At 43.2% G+C, this 22,770-nt stretch overlaps 1 protein-coding gene and 1 non-coding gene across 2 annotated transcripts in view; both read right to left on the bottom strand.

Annotated features, from left to right (window-relative positions):
* Positions 1 to 22,770, bottom strand: part of LOC105526273 (putative neuroblastoma breakpoint family member 6-like protein) — a 255,070-nt gene that overhangs the window by 154,508 nt on the left and 77,792 nt on the right.
* On the bottom strand, positions 4,907 to 4,978 carry TRNAQ-CUG. The gene has a single exon. It is a non-coding gene; the product is annotated as a tRNA-Gln (tRNA).

The raw sequence follows: 22,770 nt of genomic DNA, 5'->3' as shown, positions 1-22,770 counted from the left end.
GCTGGGCGTGGTTGCGGGCGCCTGTAATCCCAGATACTCCGGAGGCTGAGGCAGGAGAATTTCTTGAACCTGGGAGGTGGAAGTTGCAGTGAGCCAAGCTCACACCACTACACTCCAGTCTGGGTTGGGAGGCCTAGGCGGACGGATCACGAGGTCAAGAGATCAAGACCATCCTGGCCAGCATAGTGAAACCCCATCTCTACTAAAAATACAAAAATTAGCTGGGTGTGGTGGCAAGAACCTGTAGTCCCAGCTACTTGGGAGGCCGAGGCAGAAGAATCGCTTGAACCTGGGAGGCGGAGGTTGCAGTGAGCCGAGATCACGCCACTGCACTTCAGCCTGGGTGACAGAGCAAGACTCCTCTCAAAAAACAAACAAACACACAACAACAACAAAAACAAAACCACTGCAAATCATAATGCATTCTACTTAATTTCATGTGCGTTTAGCTTTAGAAGATTCCTTTAGAAAAGTGTCTCTCGAAATGTGATTGAGAGTTCAGGAATTCCTTCATTTGTGTTTCTGTCTCTTTGTCTTCAGTTAAATTCATGCACTATTAAATGGAATATTTGTAAAATGAAAATACAGTCTAAGCTCAATTTTACAAAAACATATATATATATATAAAATACATGTAACTCCATATATATATAGTTTTCTTTATTCTATTTTTTCTTTTGTGGGTGCGTGGGGCAGGGGGACAGTCTAGCTAAAATACACATTCTTCTCTCTGTAGATATACCAGAAGAACACGATTCTATCAGTGTTGCACTGATGTTAACAAAAGTTATTTTGAACTTAAGGTGATCAGAAATTTTACGTATCTGCACTTTTTCTGTATTGGTGGTATGGTCTATGCTAAGCATGTATAATTTTGTTTAAAAGAAAGTGAGAGTAACTTTAAAATTGTTTGGAAGACAAATATGTACATATGCGAACAGTACTTAATTCCAGGTGGTGGGAATATGGATGACTTGTTATCTTCTTCTTTCTGTATCTTTTATATTTTTAAATGGAAAAACTCAATGACCTGGAAGTGAAAGAACAGATTAGCTATGGAAGGGGTGTGGGGCAGGTGAGAGGAAAATGTAAAGGGAAGGACAAACCCAGTTCTGGCAGGACCGTGTTTAACTTGAAGGTTTCTGGGGAGCAGTTGTTGGGATAAAAAGGAAATGGGAAGGCAGGAAAATCACGAAAATATTTAGGACAGTGTATTGCCCGTCTCATCATTCCTCCTCTTTTTGTGTTTCTTGAAAAGAAATACACAGACTTACATTTCTTTTCAAGCATGCTTACCATTTGTGTTTCTCTTTTATTAGTGTAACTGCCCTGTAGGTTTATCTTGCTGGTTGCCCAGAAAAGCCAATGGAGCTGAGAACAGCAGGCTTTCTGCAATAGAGAAAGAATTTAATAAATGCAGAGGCAGCTGAGGGACCAGGACAGGGGTTTATTATTACTCAAATCTGCCTCCCCCCAAATTCAGAGACTAGGGTTTTGTTGTTGGTTTTGTTTTTTTGGATAGTTTGGCAAGCAGGGGGCTAGGGAATGGGCAAAGCTGATTGGTTGGGTTGGGGATGAAATCACAGTGTCAGAGCTTGTTTACTGCACTGAGTCAGTCCCTGGGTGAGGGTCACAGGACCAGATGAGCCAGTTTACTGGTCTGGGTGTGCCAGCTAGTCCGTCGTAAGGCAGGGTCTGAAAAGTACCTTGAACACCCTGTCAAATCTTAGCTTTGATACTAATAATGTTATATAAAGGCACAGTTGGGGAGCTTAGGAATCATGTGGCTTCTGGCTGCATGGCTCCTGAGCCATAATTTCCAATCTCATGCCTAATTTGTTAGCTTTGCTAAGGTCTGATCCCCAAGATAGGAAGGGGTTTGTCTCGGGAAGGGGCAGTCATCTTTGCTTCAGACTTAGACTTGGAATTAAACTCCTCTCATAGTTAGCCTGGCCTATGCCCCGGAATGGACAAGGGCAGCTCAGAGTTTAGAAGCAAGATGCAGTCAGTCAGGTCAGATTTCTTTCACAGTCATAGTTTTCCTATGCCAGGTTTTTCTCACTTTCATAATTTTTGCAAGAGTGGTTTTGTTAGGAGCAGTATAAATGCAGTGGTTCTGAGAATGTCTTCTGGAGCCAGGCTGCCTTCACTTCAAATTCCTGCTTTCAAATCCTCCTTGGCTGGCTGAGTGACCCTGGGCAGGTCACTTAACATCTTTGTGCATCTCAGTTTTCTCATATGGAAGGTGAAGGTGATGGTGTGACCTCGGCCTGAGGTAAGGACTAAATGAGTAAACATATGCACTCATCAGCTGTGCGTGACATGTGGCACTTTGTGATTCAGGCATGGTTGATGATGTACATGTTACTCATGTGCATGTTAGCTCTTGTATTTTGCCTGCAACACTGCACAAAGAGCAGATGTGATGAAAAGCATTTGTACTGAAGTTACAGCAGTGATACTTTCCAGTGACCCTGCACCCTCCCAGGGAGACTGCAGCAATCCTCTCACCAGCAATAACCTCCTGGGCTGGGAGATCCCAGGAAGGCCCCTCAATCTCCAGCAGGTTTGACCCTCAAGGAGCTTCAGGGAATGAGCTAGAGAAGTATATCTATCTGGGAGGAACTGGGAGTTTATTAGCTCATCTGTTCAGCTCATCCAAAGGGGAATAATGATTCAATTTCTTGCTTCAAATCTGCCCCCAGTAAAATTTTTATAGTTTTACAGTGGAAGATATTTGTACGTGTAAGGGAGGAAACAGGACTTTTCCTCACCCAGCCTAGGTTCACTGCTTGAGACCCTTACAGCAAAACACAGACCAACAAGAGAAGAGCATGTGTATTTATTGAATGTAAGATTTACATGACCGGAGCACCTTCCAAAGAAAATGAAAGCCCATGGAAACAGCTAAACCTCAGGTTTTTTTTGTTTGTTTGTTTTTTAACAGTAGTTTTATTGAAGAATGGATAGTCACGGAGAAGTATGATAAGACAACAAAAGTATGATCTAACAGTAACAAACTGGGGAAAACGTAGCCAGGTCTCTGTGTTCAGGCTCTTCTCTGTGTCCCTGTGTCTGCACACTCCAGGATGCACCTTTCCTCTGGGTATGGAGAGGGCACCTCTCACATAAGGGTCTTACAATTGACTTCAGGGAAGAAAGGCAGGGGGAGGTGACAGTGACCTTCCTGCTTCTGTTGTTACTCAAATTCCTTTAGCGTAAAATATTCAATACCCTAAGATGTTATATTTTGGAGTAGCATGTCCTGAACCCCATCATGCTCATGCAAGAAAACCCAGTCATTGAAGAGCGATGACTACAAAATATTTAAATTCAAAATACAAATGATGGCCAAGTGGGGTGGCTCATGGCTGTAATCCCAGCAGGGAGGTGCAGTAAGGCCCAGGCAGGAGGATCACTTGAGTTCTGGAGTTCCAGACCTGCCTGGCCAAAATGGCGAAACCCGTATCTACTAAAAACACAAAAATTAGTCCAGCACGTGGTGCACACCTGTTGTTGCAACTACTTTCAGGGGGTGGGGAACCGGTGGGCTGAGGATCAACGGAAATAATATCATATTTACAATTTTTTTTTTTCCTATAAGGCTAGTAATGAAGCAGTGGAAGTGGAGAAGGAACAAAGAAACCTGTAACTGGTTGTGATCAATTCTTTGTTAACAGGAATGAATTTTTTATGCACTACACTCTGTTATAAAAGTTACATATGCTGTAAAGCTGGTGGTGAACAGCAGAGCCCTGGTCCCTTCCTACACTTATCTCTAGGGATAACAATTTTTAATGCGTGCAACCAACCCATACATAAATATTGTTACTCTTCGACTACCCAATTTTCCATTCCCTGCCCTGCAGTCCAGCCTGCAAGGGGAAACGGAGTTTGTGTTTCCTTACCTGCCAGTCCACTCTAAGGAGCAAAGAAGGCGTCCTCTCAACCCCCACTCCCTGCTCGTCCTCCAAACTGAGCCCTTCAAAGACTGCGGTGTGTTTCAGTCCTTCGTAAGAGCTCTCAGCCACAAAATATGAAAATCAGAGCTATGTTCCCGAGTGCCTGGAGTGACATCTTAGTTAGTTCCCAAGACGTACCCATCAGGAACCTCATCCCAAGTGCTCTGAAGAGCAGGAGAGAATATTTTTAACTCCGGTAGCGTCCTAAGGCGTCTTCTCCTTGGGGTAGGGTTCTGACGGGATGAGCGGGAGCCCCACCGTCAGAGACTCGCCTCTCAGAGCTGCTCAGGCTCCCCTTCCTCGTGGTCTCGGGGGATCTCGGCCAGGGCGGAGGAGGATCAGAACCCGCGCTCCCAGGCCGTGTGCTGGAAGAGGCCGCCATGCGAATTTCTCTTTCCGGCTGAAATCTTGGGACGAAAGAATGAAATTTCCCAGAGTCAGATTCCAAAGCTTAGTGAAACAGCGACTTTTAGGGCCCGCAATGGAAACGTAGGAGCTAGAAATTCGGCATAAAAATCTGAATATGAAGAACAGAGTAAATTAACATTCAGAATCAGATGGGCCTCTCACCCCGAGGCCCAGGGTCGCCCTGAGACGGGTGAGTACTTGCTGGGTCGCTGGATCCCTGGCGGGGGTGTCCGGGCCAACGGTTGCTGGGTGCCGGTAGGCTGGACCTGGAAGGGGACCCTCCAGGCTCGGTGACCCCCGAATGGATGACTCGGCGATTTCCCTGTGGTCCGGGCCACTGTGAGAACCCGGTTTCTGGGATCCCGAACGCAGAAGAGGGAGACGAAGAGAGGACAAGGCGCCGGGTACATCGCGAGGCTCAGACAGCAGGAGCAGAAGGGACACGGAGGCCCGCAGCTCAGAGATTCTGAACGTCAGCGGATTCCCCATTCCGTTTAGGGAGTAAAACACGGAGTTACTGTCCTAATTAAACAGAAAGGCTCCACCGAGACTCGAACTCGGATCGCTGGATTCAGAGTCCAGAGTGCTCACCATTACACCATGGAACCTCACGCTGCAAAGTTGCCGGAAGTGCCTGAATTCCTAGTAAGTAGCAATAGTTCCCAACCACCCATGTCAAGGCATTTCTATTATCCTACAAGCAACACTCGAGGAAGGTGGAGCAGCAGGAAGGAGCCATCCTTCTTGCTTTCTCTCTGCTCTCTCCTCTAATCGAGTTCTATCATTTCATTTGCACCTCGGAAAATGAGGCAAAAATCTGCTGTGGGTTTAGGGCCAGAGAAGAGACCCTGAAGCCTTGTTCATAGAGTTTCCTGTGCCGAGGTGAAATTTCTTTCTTCCTTTCTTCGTTTCTTTCTCTTTCTTTCATTCTCTCTCACCTTTCTTTCTTTCTTTCTTTCTTTCTTTCTTTCTTTCTTTCTTTCTTTCTTTCTTTCTTTCTTTTCTCTTTCTTTCTTTCTTTTTCTTTCTTTCTCTCTCTCCTTTCCCTCCCTCCCTCCTTTCCTTCCTTCCTTCTTTCCTTCCTTCCGCTTTCCTTCTCCCTCCCTTCCTCCCTTCTTTCTTTTCTCTTTCTTTCTTTCTCTCTCTTTCTTTGTTTCCCTCCTTTCCTTTCCTTCTTTCCTTCCTGCCTTCTCCCTCCCTTCCTCCCTTCTTTTCTCCTTCTCTCTCTCTCTCTCTTTCTCTCTTTCTTTTCTTTTCTTTCTTTCCATTGAGACAGAGTCTCCTTCTGTTGTTCAGGCTAGAGTGCAGTGCAGTGGCAGTGGGCCATCTCCCCTCACTGCAACCTCTGCCTGCCAGGTTCAAGTGATTGTATTCCCCAGTAGCTGGGATTACAAGCGTGGGCCACCATGCCTGGTTAAAGGTTGTATATTTAGTAGAGATGAGGTTTTGCCATGTTGGCCAGGCTAGTCTTGAATTCTTGACCTCAAGTGATTTGCCCACCTTGGCCTCCCAAAGTGCTGGGATTACCCGTGTGAGCCACTGCGCCCAGACCGGAGATGAAATTTCTGCAAAATTTCTGTTATTTTCTTTTTGCTTTCCCTCTTTTCTGTTTGCCCAAGGAGGCCAGATGATTGTCAAAACAGGACATGGGACGTACTGGGTGCCTTGCCCCCTTCCTCCCTGTAGTATATAACAGAAGATAGCAACCAAATGAGGTTGGGAAGCAGGGAATCCTTCACTGTCTTGTTCGTATACTTCTTTGTTTGTTTGTTTGGTTGGTTTTAATAAAATTTTCTCACCAGAAATCGAAATTTTTTGGATTTTAAAAAAATGCAGTCAGCCACGTTTTACATGTCTATAAAACACTCAAACCAGGCCATACTCACCTGCTATGACTCAAAATCAACCATATACTGTCGAGGTCAGGAGACAGGGCCCTGATATTTAAGCTCAGGGTGTTTTCTCAGAATTGGTCAAGTGGATGCCATTCCAATTTCTCAATATCTCATGACCCATTAATTGTGGTCTTTAAAAGTGTACATGTATTGTTACTGAAAGGCCAGGTGTTTGGTCTAGGCCCTGCTGCTCAGCTCACAGAAAGCCAGTCATTCAGACGTTGAGTATTGCCAAGGAAGAAGGCTTTAATTGGGTGCTGCAGCTGAGGAAATGGGAGATCAGTCTCAAATCAGTCTTCCTGATCAACTAAAGTGAGGCAAACGTTTATGTATCAGGGAAGAAACATAACTGTGTGTGGGAAAAGAGGAACTAGGGAGGGGTGAGGAAGCACTCATGATGAATGAGGGGCTGACATCTTATTGTCTGGAGGCTGTGATCTGCTGAGTTTCAGGTCTGTGATGCTTTTTGAGAGGCCTGAGGGTCCTTTCCTGAGGAAGGAACTCAGATAAAACAAATGTAACTTTCAAGCTTCAAGACTTGAAGGGTGCATTTCTACGTCTATCCAAAAAGACGGTCTGTGGGACTATTGAAAATGGGAACTGAATTCCCATTTTTTTGTCAGTTCCTCAATCATGGGGAATCTGGTCGTCCATCTTTCAGGCTGCATCATGTGGAGAAAGGGCATCCTGAGCAACTCCACACCATGGATGACCGCATAGCCACCCAGGAATCAAACGTTCATCTAATACTGTAGTTTCTCCTGAAACACAATATTCCTCTCTCCAGTTCCCCATTTCCACTAAAGACAAAACATAGCAGGACCAACCTACCTACAAAAGAAGCTTCAGTCCCATATGCTTGGCCTGATTACCCACACAAAGTGCAGCAAGAATCATTGTTCATATAGGCGCTGCTAAAGAGGCTTTGCTGGAACATTTCACAACGCCCTTTCAGGCCAAGCCCTGGGAAAATTACCAATTCCTCCACCTTTGTCAGATTATAAAAGAAAACAGAATCATATTGAACTTATGCAAACAAACACATTGTCACGGGCAAACAAACACATTGTCATAAGTTAAGAATATTCAGTTTACAAATTCTGGAGAAATTCAGCAGAGAGAGAAAAATATGCCTCAAATTCTGTTTAGAAGACTATTGTACTCAATTGTTGCAGGCTATCAATAGCTCAAAAGAAAAAAAGTTCTCCAGACTCTGAAGAATAAACAATGTTTCAAACAAACAAACAAAAGCCATAAAAACTTATTTCAATCCTCTATTAGTTTAATCAATGCAATCATCTCCTGCTCTGCTTCATACTGGGCTAGCAATCTCTATGAACATATCAGCCTTTCTATTAGTGTCCTGGAAATTTTCTCTTTAGTTCAATGGCACGATCTCCAAAGTTATCTGAAACCTGCATCCTATAGTGTTTTTCATGGACTTCCCCAAAAAAACAAGGCCTGGACTGTAACTGATTATAAGTCACTTTTTGAGAAGAATCAAAGCAAAACAACAATTGTGGATGACAAAAGCCTTAAGACAGCCATAGTCATAGAAACAGTTGACAAGGGAATTCGGTTGCTTCTGTGGCACACAATTTAACATAATAATCATAATTATTAATGACAGCATATCAGAACTCTAGGAATCTCATACAATCCTGGAACACACATTAACAACACATCTGTGTCAACAGAACCCAAAGGAAGTGAAACACCACCTCAGATTTGACAATGATACTTGCATAATTCTAGCATAACAAATAAGCCTAAGAAGCCTAATATATCTATCTTGGACTTCAAGAACCTAATATCCAAAAAGTTAATTTGAGGTCCAAAAGGCTTAATATGGAAATTTTACTCTTAGAAAGTTTGCCAAATATCCAAGTTTTGAGAGACTTGATATCACAAAATAGGATCACAGGTCACCTTAAAATAGTCAATCATTTAGCCAAAAGGTAAGCCAAAATTTTATATCTATTATTAATATTACACAAACATTTGACCAAAAGAGAAAACTAAATTTTACCTCTGTGTGGTATATTAAAATGTTAAAGATAATTTTAATAAAACCTTATACAGAGATTTAATTATAATCAGTTTAACCATAAGGTAAGAGTTTCAAAAACCTTTCATGACCTTTTATACTTTTCTATGAAAAAGCAGATGAATGCTCTAGAAAATCCTGTTATTCCAATACATGGGCCCAGTTGCTGGCCTTGCATCAGTGTGCTTCTGAGTGTAACATCTAATTTGTAGAAAATCTCTGAATTTGAGAGGCCAGGGTGGGTGGATCGCTTGAACTAAGGAGTCTGAGACTAGCCTGGGCAATATGGTGAAACATTGTGTCTACCAAAAATGTAAAAAAGAAAAAACAAAAGAAATAAAGAAAGAAAAAAGAAAGAAAGGAAGGAAGGAGGGAGGGAGAAAGGAAAGGAAAGGAAACAAAAGGAAAGGAAAGGAAAGAAAAGGAGGAAGGAAGGGATAGGAAAGGAAAAAGAGAAAAGAGAATGACAAGAAAGTCTCTAAACTAAACTAATCCCTTAAACTCCGGCCTTACAATTCTCATGTGCCCACCTCTTCTGTCTAGAGGAAGAGGGGGCATGAGGTGGAAAAGGGGGCAGGTGGGATTGTTGGGCCTAGAGGGATTAAATGGTTTCAATTTCTGGTTCCGTTTCTCATGAAAGCAGTTCATTTTGGTTGTCATCTTCCCCAGGGTCTGAAGATGAGGCATTGATTGGTGTCAATATTCAAGATTTAGCAGGAGTAGGTGTCTTTTTCAGACCCAGGAGTCAAAGTCCTGTAAACTAATAGCACAAGGATTAGTTAATAGGACATTTGTACTGCAGAAACTTCTATTTCTCTCTAACATGTCACTAATAAAAACACTGTGATTTGGTGTCCAGTAGTTACTGCCTGCAGCACTTCAAACCACTGTATTAAAGTGGTTAGGATACTCCTTGCATGTAACTAGTTGCCAGCATTCTAATGACAGAACTGTGTTTGAAAGCATCAAAAATGTGACAGAACCTATGCCAAACTTTTCAAAGTAAGACAATTAAATTTTCTCTCCATCATTTAACAAAATGTTAACTGCAAATATCACTTTTGGAAATTCTGTATGAGGATAAATAATCTTTTATTTAAATACTATACAACAAAACAAGAACAAAGTGAGAATAAACAAACAGTCATTTCTTTTCAGCTATTTTACGTATTTATTTATTTTGAGACAGAATTTCCCTGTGTCACCCAGGTTGGGGTACAGTCGCAGGATCTCAGCTGACTGCAACCTTCACTTTCGAGTCCCATGTTCAAGGGATTCTCCTGCCTCAGCCTCCTGAGTAACTGGAATCATTTAGCCAAAAGGTAAGCAAAAATTTTATATCTATTATTAACATTACATAAATATTTTGACCAAAAGAGAAAACTAAATGTTACCTTTGTGTGGTACATTAAAATGTTAAAGATAATTTTAATAAAACCTTATCCTCAAATTTAATTATAATCAATTTTGGAATTACAGTTTTGGAATCAGTTCTGGAATTGCAGGTGTGCACCACAGAACCCAGCTGATTTTTGTGTTTTCAATAAAGACAGGGTTTCATCATGTTGGCCAGGCTTCTGGCCTTGAACTCCTGGCCTTCAGTGATCTGCCCACCTCGGCCTCTCAAAGTGTTGGTATTATAGGAATGAGCCAGAACACCCAGCCTTCTTTTCAGCTATTTTAAAAAAGCATAATCACATATTTCCAAGATTGGTTTCTAGATAGAGTACTGATTACTGATTAGGTTGCTTTCGCCATTAAAATCTTCAAACCAGTGCAACAATTGTACATGTTTTGTTTTCAAGTACACACATGAAGTTCCAACAGTGATACAAGGTTTGGGATCAAAAATCACTAGAAATTGTCACAACCTGTTTTTATTGCCACTTCATCCAAGTGAAAGTCACTTAATTTTAATAATGGTAAACACAACTAAAAGAGGTTGAGAGAAATCCAATCAATATAATATCCTTAAGGACAAAGCCAATTTTTCCTGAACATGGGAAATTTGTACCCATGTCACAGTTTTTCCTCATTAAAGGAAAGGGTCTGCAACCAACTCAAATGACTGACTGAAACCAACTCATATTACTGATTGCATTGAAAGTGTACCAAACCTCAGGCCATGGGTGCCTGAGTCCTAGTGTTCCTGTGACATCAACTTGGGGTAGTGGAACTCAACCTTTCAATGATGGGAAGTCTTGGGCAAGAGCAAGTCTCCTCCCCTTGTCTAATATAGACAGCTTTTGTGTCTAACCCTACCTCAGCAGTTGGCCTATCACTGGGGCCAATGGTTAGACAGGTTCCTAGCTCCAACATCAGTGGTAGATGACCCAGCAAATGGGCAAAAACATGCTATGTATCTGGGACTCTCAGAGATTCTAAGCTGTCACAATAGTTCACACTTGGCCTTTAAGAAATGATGAAAACTTCAGTGATTTTTCTCCAACCAACATTTATGACTGCTATCTTTTTCTTCCATTATCTGTCAAAGATGGACTGTTTCATGTATTTGTCCTTCTATAGGGGGGTGTCTCATGCTTTGGATTTCAGCTGACTCAGGGGCCTTGCAACTTCAGCTCTCTGGTGGGATCAAAACACATATGATTTTGCAGACCATACAGCTTTTTCTTGTCATTAGAGTGGGAAAAACTGTCTCTTGCAGCTTTCTACATCCTAAACAACTGTTGATTCACATGGCTGTTTTATAAAATTCTTATCTTTTCCTCTATTTCTGGACTAATTTCCCTTCAGGATACCACACAAATTCTTTTAGCCAATCACTTCTTTCGAGGCTATGAGGTAGACATAGTGAGCACCTTGACGATCCCTGCAAATGAGCCTTTCTTTAGGTGCTCATGGGAAACCTGGGCCCAGATCAGTACTGAAACACAACTCTCACTCACAGCTCTAGCTGAATTTTTGTCATGAGGCTCTTTCTCCTCAATCAGTATACTAGTCTTAGAACAAATTTGAAATTAGGACTATCTTAAAATACGCTTCCTGAGTGGTTACTAAGATTTGCTGGAGTTTCTCAGAGTAGTAGGTCTTTTGTATGGAACTCTTATGAGGAAAACAGGGAATAAACAGCCTGAAGGGTGGAAAAGGAAGGCTGTACCAGGGTTCCTAGGAAAGCTGAGCCTGGACTCTCAATGCAGAGAACATTCACCACCCGAGAAGTTCTACTCAGTTGCTATTGTTAGTTTAGAATCTCATCAGTGAAAATGGTATAGAAATTTGTTTTCTTCCTGGTTATATGTGCACCTACATAATATCCTTAATTTTGCCTCTTGGCTCACAAGCGTACAATACTTCCTATCTCCCTGGCCCTTTACGGAAAACGTTTGCTGAACTCTACAGAAAACAATGCCCCATGCTTTACAGCAAAAGACACCCAGGAGTCTCTTTTACTATTTGTCATTTGTTGGACATTTTTCCTGGTCACAATAAGTTTCCTTTCTGGACTTGTAATGACTAGTCTCTGGTTGGTTGTCATTTGCAATGACACTATATATACTGGGACCTCAAAGCAGAAAAAACGTAGAAGAAAACCTAGGAAATATCATTCTCAACATCAGCCGTGGCAAAGAATTTATGGCCAAGTCCACAAAAGCAATTGTAGCAAAAACAAAAATTCACAACTAGGACCTAATTCAAGAAAGAGCTTCTGCACAGCAAAAGAAACCATCAACAGAGTCAATAAACCAGCTACAGAATGGGAGAAAATATTCACAAACTGTGAATCTGACAAAGGTCTAATGTCCAAAATCTATAAGGAACTTAAATCAACAAGAAAAAAAAATTCCATTAAAAAGTGGACAAAGAGACATGAACAGACACTTCTTAAAAGATGACATAGAAGCAGCCAGCAAACACAGGAATAAATGCTCGTCATCACTAATAATCAGAGAAATGCAAATCAAAGCTACAATGAGATACCATCTCACATCATTCAGAATGGTCATTATTAAAAAGTCAAAAACCAACAGATGCTGATAAGGTTGTGGAGTGAAAGCTTATCAACCCTTGGAGTGAGTGTAAATTAGTTCAGTCACTGTGGAAAGCAGTTTGGAGATTTCTCAAAGAACCTACAATAGAGCTGCTATTCAACCAGTAATCTCATTACCGGGTGTATACCCAAAGAAATGTAAATCTTTAAAAGAAAAAGACATATGCGCTCCTGTGATTATCACCAGGCTATTCACAATAGCGAAGACATGGAATCAAACTAGGTACCCATCAGTGGTGGATTAAATAAAGAAAATGTGATACATACACAGCACAACATGGAATACTACACACCCATAAAAAAGAATGAAATCATGTCTTTTGCAATAACATGGATAGAGGAGGAGGCCATAATCTGGGGGAAACTAATACAGAATCAGAAAACGAAATACCGAATGTTCTCACTTAGGAGCAGGACCTAAATATTGAGTTCACAAGGACATAAACATGGGAACCTTAGACACTGTGGACTACCATGAGGTAAGGAGGGAGGGAGGGAGAGTGGGTTGAAAAACTGGCTATTGGGTACTATGCAAACTACCTGGGTCCAATATACCCATGTAACAATCCTACACATGTACACTTGGTACATAAAATAAAACTGAAATTTTAACAAGAACAAAATTATATTACACTAAAAAAATTACTGCACAGAAAGTAAACTAATCATGGATTTTAAAAAATTAAATATTACAAATAAAGATCTAAAATCAATAATCCAAACTTACACTTTAGGAAACTCAAAGAAAACAAGAGCAAATCAAGTCCAAAGTGAGTAGAAGACAAGAAACAATAAACACTGGAGCAGAAATCAAGGAAATCAAAAACCAGAAATTAATAGAGAAAAGTCAACAAAACCTGAAGAGTGTTCTTTGGAATGACCAATAAAATTGATAAACCTTTAGCTGGTGAACCAAGAAACAATGAGAAAAGATACACATTACTAATATGAAAAAGAAAACAATGACCCTCACTACTGATTGCGTGGACATTAAAAGGATAGTAGAGGACCATTATGCACAATTCTCTGTTCACAAATTTGATAACTTCGATGAATTGGACCAAGTCCTTGAAAGATAAAGTTGACCAAAACTCATACAAGGAGAAATAGATAACCTAGATAGGTCTCTATCTATTAATGAAATTGAAGCAACAATTAACAACTTTCCAGAACAAAGCACTAGGTCTAGATGGTTTCACTACTAAACATTTAAGGAAGACATGTACCAATTCTCTTTAGAAAATAGAAGCCGAGGGAACACCTCTTAACTCCGGTCTAGGAGGCAAGCTTCACCCTAGTAGCAAAACCAGACTAATGGTTTTGAACCAGGATGTTGAACTCCTCTGGACTGTTGAGCAGCTCCTGAACTCAACCCTGGAAGAACTGTAGAAGCGAGAAGAAAACATGGCTTACGGGAACTGTAAAAAATGGTAAACCTCCTGTAGAGACCAAGGCAGTATTGAACTGGTGTGTGTGGAAAGTAGATGTTCACCCATAGCAGAGAGAGAACAAGAGGCAGGAAAGTGCTCTTGCGTCTCTTTCCATGGTTCTGGGCCAACTGCGCTTCTTACCCCTTCGCGAAAGAGATTTGTCAGCGGCTCTTAATCCACCAATGCAGCAGCTGTGATGTGACATCGGGGACCCATATAAGCTTCGCTGAGGAAAAGAGTAGATGAAAACAGGGTGAAACTGGATAATCGCGGGGCTTTCTTCTTCAGAGTGTCCTCCCCAGGCCTCCAGGGCTAACGACTGCCATGGCCTCCCCACCACGCTGCTTCAAGAGAAGCATTAAAAAGAAACTCTTGGACAGAAGATTTGCCTGGTGGAGTGTAAAACAAACAGGGGTGATAGAAATGAGTTTTGGGGACGTGCTGCTCTCCAATCGGGGCCCATCCTTCATTTTGCCGAGACCACCAAAGACTGGGCCTTCCTCGACAGGAAGGTCCGAGACCCCTCTCTGCAGCTCCCCTCATCTGCAGGCGGGTTCCTCCCCACACGCCTCCCCTTTCCCTGGGTTCCAGTTCCCCATCACTGCGTGTGTCCGCCCAACCCCACAGCTTCTCTCCTTTGGGGAATGCCATTTCTTGAGCCGCACTCCCTCGCAAGATGAGCTCCAATGGTCTATCCAAGGTCCAGGCAGATAATTAGTGACCAGGTGACTCTTTGTACTGCAGGGATCCGACAGCAGATATGATAAAAGTCGCGCCGGTTTTAGTGCCAAATATGTAGAAACGCAGAGACCAACTAGACTCACTTGCAGCTTCAAAGAGAGTGTCTGCAAAGTCTCTGCTTAGATAAATTCTGCTCTGGGGCCAGCTCATGCCTGTAATCCCAGCACTTTGGGAGGCCGAGACTGGTGGATCATGTGAGGTCAGTAGTTCAACATCAGCCTAGCCAACATAGTGAAACCCCGTCTCTACTGAAAATACAAAAATTAGCAGGAAATGGTGGCACGTGCCTCTAATCCCAGCTACTTGGGAGGCTGAGGCCTAAGAATCGCTTCAGCCGGGAAGGTGGAGGTGGCAGTGAGCCTGGATCGTGCAACTGCACTCCAATCTGGGTGACAGACTGAGACTCTGTCTCTAACAAACAAACAAAAATAAATAAATAAAAGAAAAAAAAATTCTGCTATGGAAAGAACTGGAGGACTATACCGTGGTTCCCCCATCAACCCTCCCCTCCATTTTTTTTTTTCTTTATTAGCATGGCACAGCAAGTAACTGTAAAAACCACAGGGCACAAAGACAGGATGGTGCATTTGTCAGAAATGAAATCCAGGTCTCCCCTGTGGGAGGTGAGAATCCTACCACTGAACTGCCAATGCCTCCTGACCCCGAACTCTGCAGCCTTGGAAACAGTTAAGACACAGACTTGTGGACAGGAGTCAAGATTTTCGCTGTTCTCTTTGGAAGATGTGACTAACAAAAGAGACACCCAGAGCAAAGGCTCACGGTAGAGATTTGCATTGGGCAACACCACAAGGTTATGGCTTCACATTAAAAGAGTTGACTTGAAAAAAACCCTATTCTGAGTAGGCTCTGTGCAACTGGGTAACAAACCTCTGTAGGAAAACACCAGAAATTCACCCAGCTTTTTGTCTCTGGTCCTGTATCCAGTATGAGCCTGTAGAAAGTTCTTGCCTTGCTTGTTGATGTGTTCTCTTTGCCTCCCCATTGCTTGATGCCTCTCAAGCCTTCCAACTTTGACATAAACATCAGTACTTTCCTCAAAAAAGGCCATCAGAACCCAGGAACTCGAGTTTGAAAAGCTGAACTCTTGGGACTCTGCCTGGGATACTCCAGTAGACCAAGGTGACAATTGAACTTCCCTCCTCCTACACCTCTTTCGAGTTCCTGGAAAACGCCATGGATCAGATCTTGCTTTTAACTTCTTATGCCTTACAGAGACCTAAACAAGAGCGAAGAAATGGACATTTCACTCCAAGATTTCTTCCCTTCACCTCTCCCTGGTCGGCCACCCAAGGAGGCCAGTTCAGGGAAAAACAGTTCCATTTGATTCTAGGTAGATGCCTAGCCAACATGGTGAAACCCCGTCTCTACAAAAATTACAAAAATTAGCCAGGCATGGTGACGCATTCCTGTCATTCCAAATACTAAGGAGCCTGAGGCAGGAGAATTGCTTGAACCCAGAAGGCGGAGGTTGTAGTGAATGGAGATCCTACAATTCCACTCCAGCCTGGGTGACAAAGCGAGACTCTGTCTCAAAAAAAAAAAAAAAAAAAAAGAAAGAGAGCGACAGAGAGAGAGAATACAATAGTGCCACCATTCTAAAATACTGTCTGATAGTTTCTAATACAGTTAAAAATATACCTACTTCATGACCCAGCCATTACATTACTATGTTTATACTCAACAGAAATGAAGGCACAGGTCCATAAAAAGGCCCATAGTAGAATATTTGTAAACACCTTATTCACAATAGCCAAAACTAGAAATATCCCAATTGTCTATCAACTGTAGTATATTCACTTGTTGGAATAACACTCATCAATAACACCAAAGAAAAAAAAAAAAAAAAAAAGGCCCATAGTAGAATATTTGTAAACACCTTATTCACAATAGCCAAAATTAGAAATATCCCAATTGTCCATCAACTGTAGTATATTCACTTGTTGGAATAACACTCATCAATAACACCAAAGAACTGAGATACATGCCATAAAACGGAAGTATCCCATACCATTTTTGCATTAAAAAAAAAACCAAAACACTTAAAATTAGTATGGTCCTTTATGTGATTTCTACACGAAGCACAAGTAAGTCACGGAGACAGAAGTCAGAATGGTGGTTGCCTAAATGGGGATGGGGTGAGGATTAACTGGAAAGGGACTCTAATGACTTCTTGGTTTGTTGAAGTTGTCCCATAACTTGGCCCAGGTGATGGTTTCTTTTGTCAAAATGTACTGGGCTGCACACTTAAGATTGGTGCACTTTGGCCTCCGTGGATTATACTTCAGTCATTTACTGATAGCAAAAATAAATAAATAAATAAATAAAAACAAAATTTAAAATTGGGGTTGGAGAACGTCACGAACTTTAGATTTTATTGTATTCTTTAGGTTTTACTTAAAATACCCAGTTGGAGTGCGAACTCTTGTCTTGTGTTGTCTATTTCTGATTTGGCCTGAAAAAGGTCCCACGGATTTCTGAAATATCTGAGCCAGAAAAATGGGGGCGGCCACATCATGTCAACAGTAGAAGATTCCAATAAGGCTGACTGAGAGGGGGCACCTCTCCTTTTGGGTATTGTACTTGCTTAGAGAGAGGGCAAAAATCTTTCAAGATAAAAGGACCCTTAGGTGTGCAGGGTAGGGGTTCCTTCTATTCGCGACACTACAGAGAGTTCCAAAGTCACAGAAAAGTTGTGACCTCTCTAGCCGCAGGTCAAGGCGCAGCCTAGGCTCAGGTTGGAGGCGAAAGGGAAAGAAGAGCGCTACACCCTAGAATGGACGTTGCCATGACTTGCGATGGAGCCCAAGCTGCTACCGCCACAACGTAGAGCACTAACCACAATGTGATCACCGCGAGCCACAGGAGCTGCTTCCGTTTTGGAGACCTAAGGGTCCGCGTAGATTTCGTTTTTTCTTGGTGTCTCTCCGTTTTCCTCCCTTTCTTCCCCATTCTGCTACAATAAAAAATAAAAATAAAAAAACAAAACAAACAACAACAACAACAACAACAACAAACACTTCTCATCTCTCCCCTGTGCAGTCCTTACCGCTGCACACACCCACTGGGAAGTTTCGTCTCCCTGGTCCAGGCCTCTACCGACTTCCTTGCCCTCCTCCTCGCCACTCTCTGGTGGATTCACCCCTTGCTCGCCTCCGGCCTCCTGCCCCAGACACGCACCCAAAAACAACGCAGCTGAGCCCTCGAAGCTCACTGGCTCAGAGCGGCAAGAGAGGCCCTGGGAGGCCTCACCCCTTGCGCGCCCCACAGAATGCGGAGAAAGCAATCGGAATAAATGCTTTTTAAAAAGAACTTACTTCCCCTTGGTGACGAGCCTCGGCAACATGTCGAAATCTTGTCTCTACAAAAAATACAAAAAATAGCCGGGCATGGTGGCGAGCCCCTGTCGTCTCAGCTACTTGGGGGCTCAGGCAAGAAGATCAATTGGTCCCGGGAGGTCGAGGCTGCAGTGAGCCTTGTTTGCACCACGGCACTCCAGCCTGGGCGACCAAGTGAGACCCTGTCGCAAACAAACAAACAAACAAAAACTTCCCCATAGAAAAATAGTTCATGATTTACATTCTCAGGACTCTTCAAAGGACTAAAAGCTAAAGGCGACCGTGCATTCACTAGACAAGTCCTAGTCGTGAGTCCTGGTGAGTGCCAGACCCTGCTCCCCGCGAGGGGACCACGAGAGACTCTCACCACCATCCCTGCCCTGGTGGAGCCCCGCTAGGGACACAGGATCCGAAGACGGCGGCAGCGGAAGCTCGCAGAGGCCCCGAAAGTGACTGGGCAGGGTGGGCACAGGCTCCCTCACTGGGTGAAGGAGGCGCAAAGAACGGGAAAAGCCATCCTGGGAGCCCACCTGGCGTTCAGCTTCCCTTGGGCCCCCAGGCGGCTCGGGCCGGGGGCGTTTCCGGGGGCTTCTGAAATAGGGGAGGGGCAGGGAGGGCGAAGGCCATTCAGCTGTCCTTCCCGCTCCAGAATCTCGAAACCCACGGGTATGCAACGTGATCAGCGCGATTCACCGGTCTAATCTCTCCTGTTTTCCGTCCTGCCGGGCAGGCCCTCAGGACAGAAGGGATGGGGAGAGTTTGGTGAGTGTGCCCTGCATATAGCGCCCGGTGGAATCAGTGGTAGCGGTCTCTGTGGCACAATCAATTAGCGCGTTTAGCTGTTAACAGAAAGGTTGGTGGTCTGAGCCCAACCAGGGACTCCTGGCTTTGTTGTTGTTGTTTCTGTTGATACACAATCAACTCCAGCCTAATCCAGAGACACACATGTCCTCTTCCCCACCTTCTTAGGTCTGAGGCTTGGCAAGGGCCATTGTGCCTTGTATCTGTCAAACTCAGAAATCCCAGAGACTTCAGACAGGAACTCACTTCTAGTGTGATAAAAATGTTCTTTGCTCCCATGGAAGACTTGGGGGAGTAAAATGCCTCGAGATTTTCTTGTTTAATAATAGGAGACCTATTAACAGTAGTATCCTATCCCCAGGATGTGCCTGGGTTTACTGTTTGCTCTATCAATAATGTGACCAGTAGAATCAGTAGAATCCGCCTCATGGTGATCCTCACCACTGTTTGTGAAAACAGCGTTTCTTCTTCTATTTGTGCATGATTTAACGCTTTTCAAGATGTTTTTGAAATGAGGTGGGTTTCATGACTTTCATGCTGCAGTCTCCACTATTCTTGTACACACATCTTTGGTCACTCGTGCAGATATTTCTATAGTGTAGAGAACAGGATGTGCCAGTTTTACATTACAGCATTTATTTAATGCTTCTAATTTCAGTACATTCTGCAAATTTATCTTCCATGGGAGCGGTAACAGATTATATTCCAATTTGTTTCCCAATTCTATCAATGTCCCTTTTGTCATTACTTGCCGGCACAACAAACTTTCTACACATTGATGTATGATATTCCACTGAGGGGAGAAGTGTCCTCCTGGCTTAACTGACGGGGTGCACAACCGAAGGACATGGTGGACATTACACACAGATATTCTGTGGCATAGGGTGAGCTGCTAAACTTCTAGGACATTTTAAAGTCCTCCAACGTCTGTAATTGTTTTCTCCAGTGACCAAGTTATGTAGGTCTGGAGAAGAAGGGCCACAGTGACCTCTTTGACAGCTTTCTGTCAAGTCGTTTAGCCAAGGGGAGCAAAATCACAAAGTTCGCAGATGATTTTTTTCTTCTCGCCTTTCCTCTTTTCTTCATAAATCTTGGTTTTGCTTTTATTTGACCAAACCAATCTAATGCCCATTGTTCCTCCTACACAATGGTAAATGAACATGCAAATCACTATCCCCTTATTTTTCTTTGATAGATTTCTGAAGCGGTTATGTCCATAAAAATTAGCCCATTTGAGATTCATCATTGGAGCCAACAGAACCCTGCACCCAACAGGCACCTTGTGCAGACCTGGACCCTTAGGGCTACTGGCTCATGTTCCTTTGGTTCTTCTATCAAATATCATTAGTAGAAACTGAACTCTTTGGCTTTTACCCACTATTATGGCTATAGTACATTTTCTCTCTCTCATCTCTCTCATTTTTATATCATGATTTTTTGCCATCAGTGGCACCAGTGTGGATTCCTGGTTTTGATGTTATCAAGTGAACTTCTGGGATCGTTTTATGACTATATAACAGTCGGTATTAAATTCTTCTATTGGTGAAGATTTGTGTTGTTCCCAGTTTTTCCTTAGTATAAATATGAGATTAATAAGAACATTTTTGGTAGAAGCCTTGTTGGATGCATTGTTCATTTAATGTGAGTAATCAATATAAGTAAGTGTGCTTCCTTTTCAGGTAGGCTTAACTTAGTGAGAAACTGCCAGTTATTAGAAAACCTGTTGTGCTAAATTGCAGTCCAACTAACATCACACAGCAATATCATACACACTCTGTATGAGGAAGTGATAGAGGCAATATCTGTGCCTCCCTTTGCAGGTGCCGTGTCGCTAAAATCAATTGCTTGCATTTATTTTGTCAAAGATAAAGTCAGACATTAGTCAAAACTGTGAAAACAGATTTTATTCTGTAACTACTGACCAAAACTCATGCGATGGGCTGAGCTCCATCGCATTTGGGCAGAGGTGATGGCATTCTAATCGGAGTGAGGCAGGGGATAGGGCAGGGGTCAGGGCACAAGTGAAACATTACAAAATATTGGTCATTGTAAGCTTCTGCCTCATCCCGACAGCTGTATCTGCCAGTTGGCAATGTTAGACATTAGAATTCTAACCTCCCACAGAGACCGGGGGACAGAGATTCAGTCCTTCCTGAGGATGACACCTCAAAGGAATGGCTTTCAAATCCTGCGGAAAGACACGCTGGAGTCCCTAGGAGATACACACATTTCTCAAAGGGATGGAGGAAGGATTCCCTTCTTAGTAAGTGCTATAAGAAATAACCTACCATCATCAGCAGGTATTGGCCAGAATTAAAGTAAGTTCCCCTGGCAGCCTTGAGCTTTTCTAGGTAGGCATTGTCATGGGAGCCTAGGGTCATCCATGGGACATGGTCATATGCTATTAGAAGACATGATAGAGTCTCATCATCTCTTAGCACAAAGGTTTAAACTGAGTCTTTGTTTGCTGAGTTTGGTGATTCTCACTTTTCATCCCTCCATTCCATGGCCAGGATTTTACTGGACTCTGACAGATGGACATGGCCAAGGGCCATTTTCAGTGACGTTCAAGCAGCCTGTGCATTTCTATTGTGATCTGAATGAAAATAAGCAAAACCATGAGATTCAGAGTGGGCCCCACAATAGGTATGTGTTACCAATATTCAGGAGATAAACAAAAATATTTCTACACTTTGTCAAAATGGAAAGTGACTTATGCAGCCAGGATGAAATCAAACCTACATTAGCAAAGTATACAGCTTATTAATATTATGTATAAGAAAGCCATGGCAAAATGACAATCCACAAGTGGCAATTGTAGGTGCGGGTAGGGAGAGAGACTCCGTAAGGTCAAAATTATCCTCACGTTAAATGAAACTCCTACGTGTTGCTACAGTAAGGGAACGGAAGCCAATGTTATGCTGGAATATATTAATTGTCATGGGATAAACAAGCAGGACATGATGCTACATTGAGAGTATTGTGAAGGTTGAGAGTATTTGTGAAGGTTAATTTTTGTATCAATTTGACTGGGCCAGGGAGATATTTAGTTAGACATGATTTCTCACTGTGTCTATGAGAGTGTTTCTGGAGGAGATTGACATTTGAATCAGTAAACTGAGTGAAGCAGATTGCCCTCCCGGGTGTGAGTGGGCCTCATCCAACCCATAGACTGCTTGAATAGGATGAAGGGTTAAGAAAGAAGTTTTTCTGCTCCACCGTCTTTGAGCTGGGGCGTCAGTCTTCTGCCTTTAGCCTTGGACTTGGTCTATTTTCATTTAGAATAAAATTTTCCTGGTTCTTGGTGTAATGAATGATTTTCAATTGAAACTTGGACTTTTGGATATTATGTTATCAGACTCTCGATTTTATTGAAACCTTCTGTTTTAACTACCATTTTCTGAGTCTCCTTCTGTAGGGGAAGGGGAGTGGCGCCATCTCATTGTAGCCAGGTGTGTGTAGAAATCCAGAAATTCTTACCTGACCTACCTGTGTTGACACCCTGAGTGGGGGGCGGGCGAGGACTGAGCGCGGGCATGAGGCCCCTTGGCTCGGTTGAACGGTTGGCAGGGCGGGTCCTACGGCTCCTGGGAGAACCAGAGAGGTCGGTACCCTGTCAAAGCCAAGAGCCCTGACGGCTGGCGTCAGGGATAAGGCCCCGAGGCAGGGTCCACAGCCCTGGAAGGGCGGCGTCCACACTCCTGCGCGCACAGGACTCGGAAGATCAAAATCTGCCGGCTGCTGCAGCTTCTGGAACCCGGAGAGGGTCAGCCTGGCGAATCCCGCATACTGGCGCTTAGTTCTGGAACTGGATACCCCGCGGAAAGAATCGGGATCCCGGATCCCGGTTATGGGTCTCCAGGGTCTTCATTTTGGGAGCAGGCGGGGAACTCCCAGCCTGGGCCTATTGCGATCTGCAGTTTTCTTGCCTGAGGGATCCCAGGTGCTTCCCTTTTGCCAGCAATTTGCTGGAGGCGTGGCAATGTGGAGATGCAGTTGAATTTCATCTGTCATAGGCAGCAATATGCAGTTGCCCACAGTTGCCCAAAGCGGCGCCCAAGATTTTCGTGGATGTGTCCTCAAGGGACAGTGCTCGGCTCGTTTAGCTAGAGTAGGGTCAG

Source organism: Colobus angolensis, unplaced genomic scaffold (genome assembly GCF_000951035.1).
Source record: "Colobus angolensis palliatus isolate OR3802 unplaced genomic scaffold, Cang.pa_1.0 Scaffold584, whole genome shotgun sequence".
Classification (NCBI taxonomy): Eukaryota; Metazoa; Chordata; class Mammalia; order Primates; family Cercopithecidae; genus Colobus; species Colobus angolensis.
This window is presented reverse-complemented; position numbering and strand designations above follow the sequence as displayed.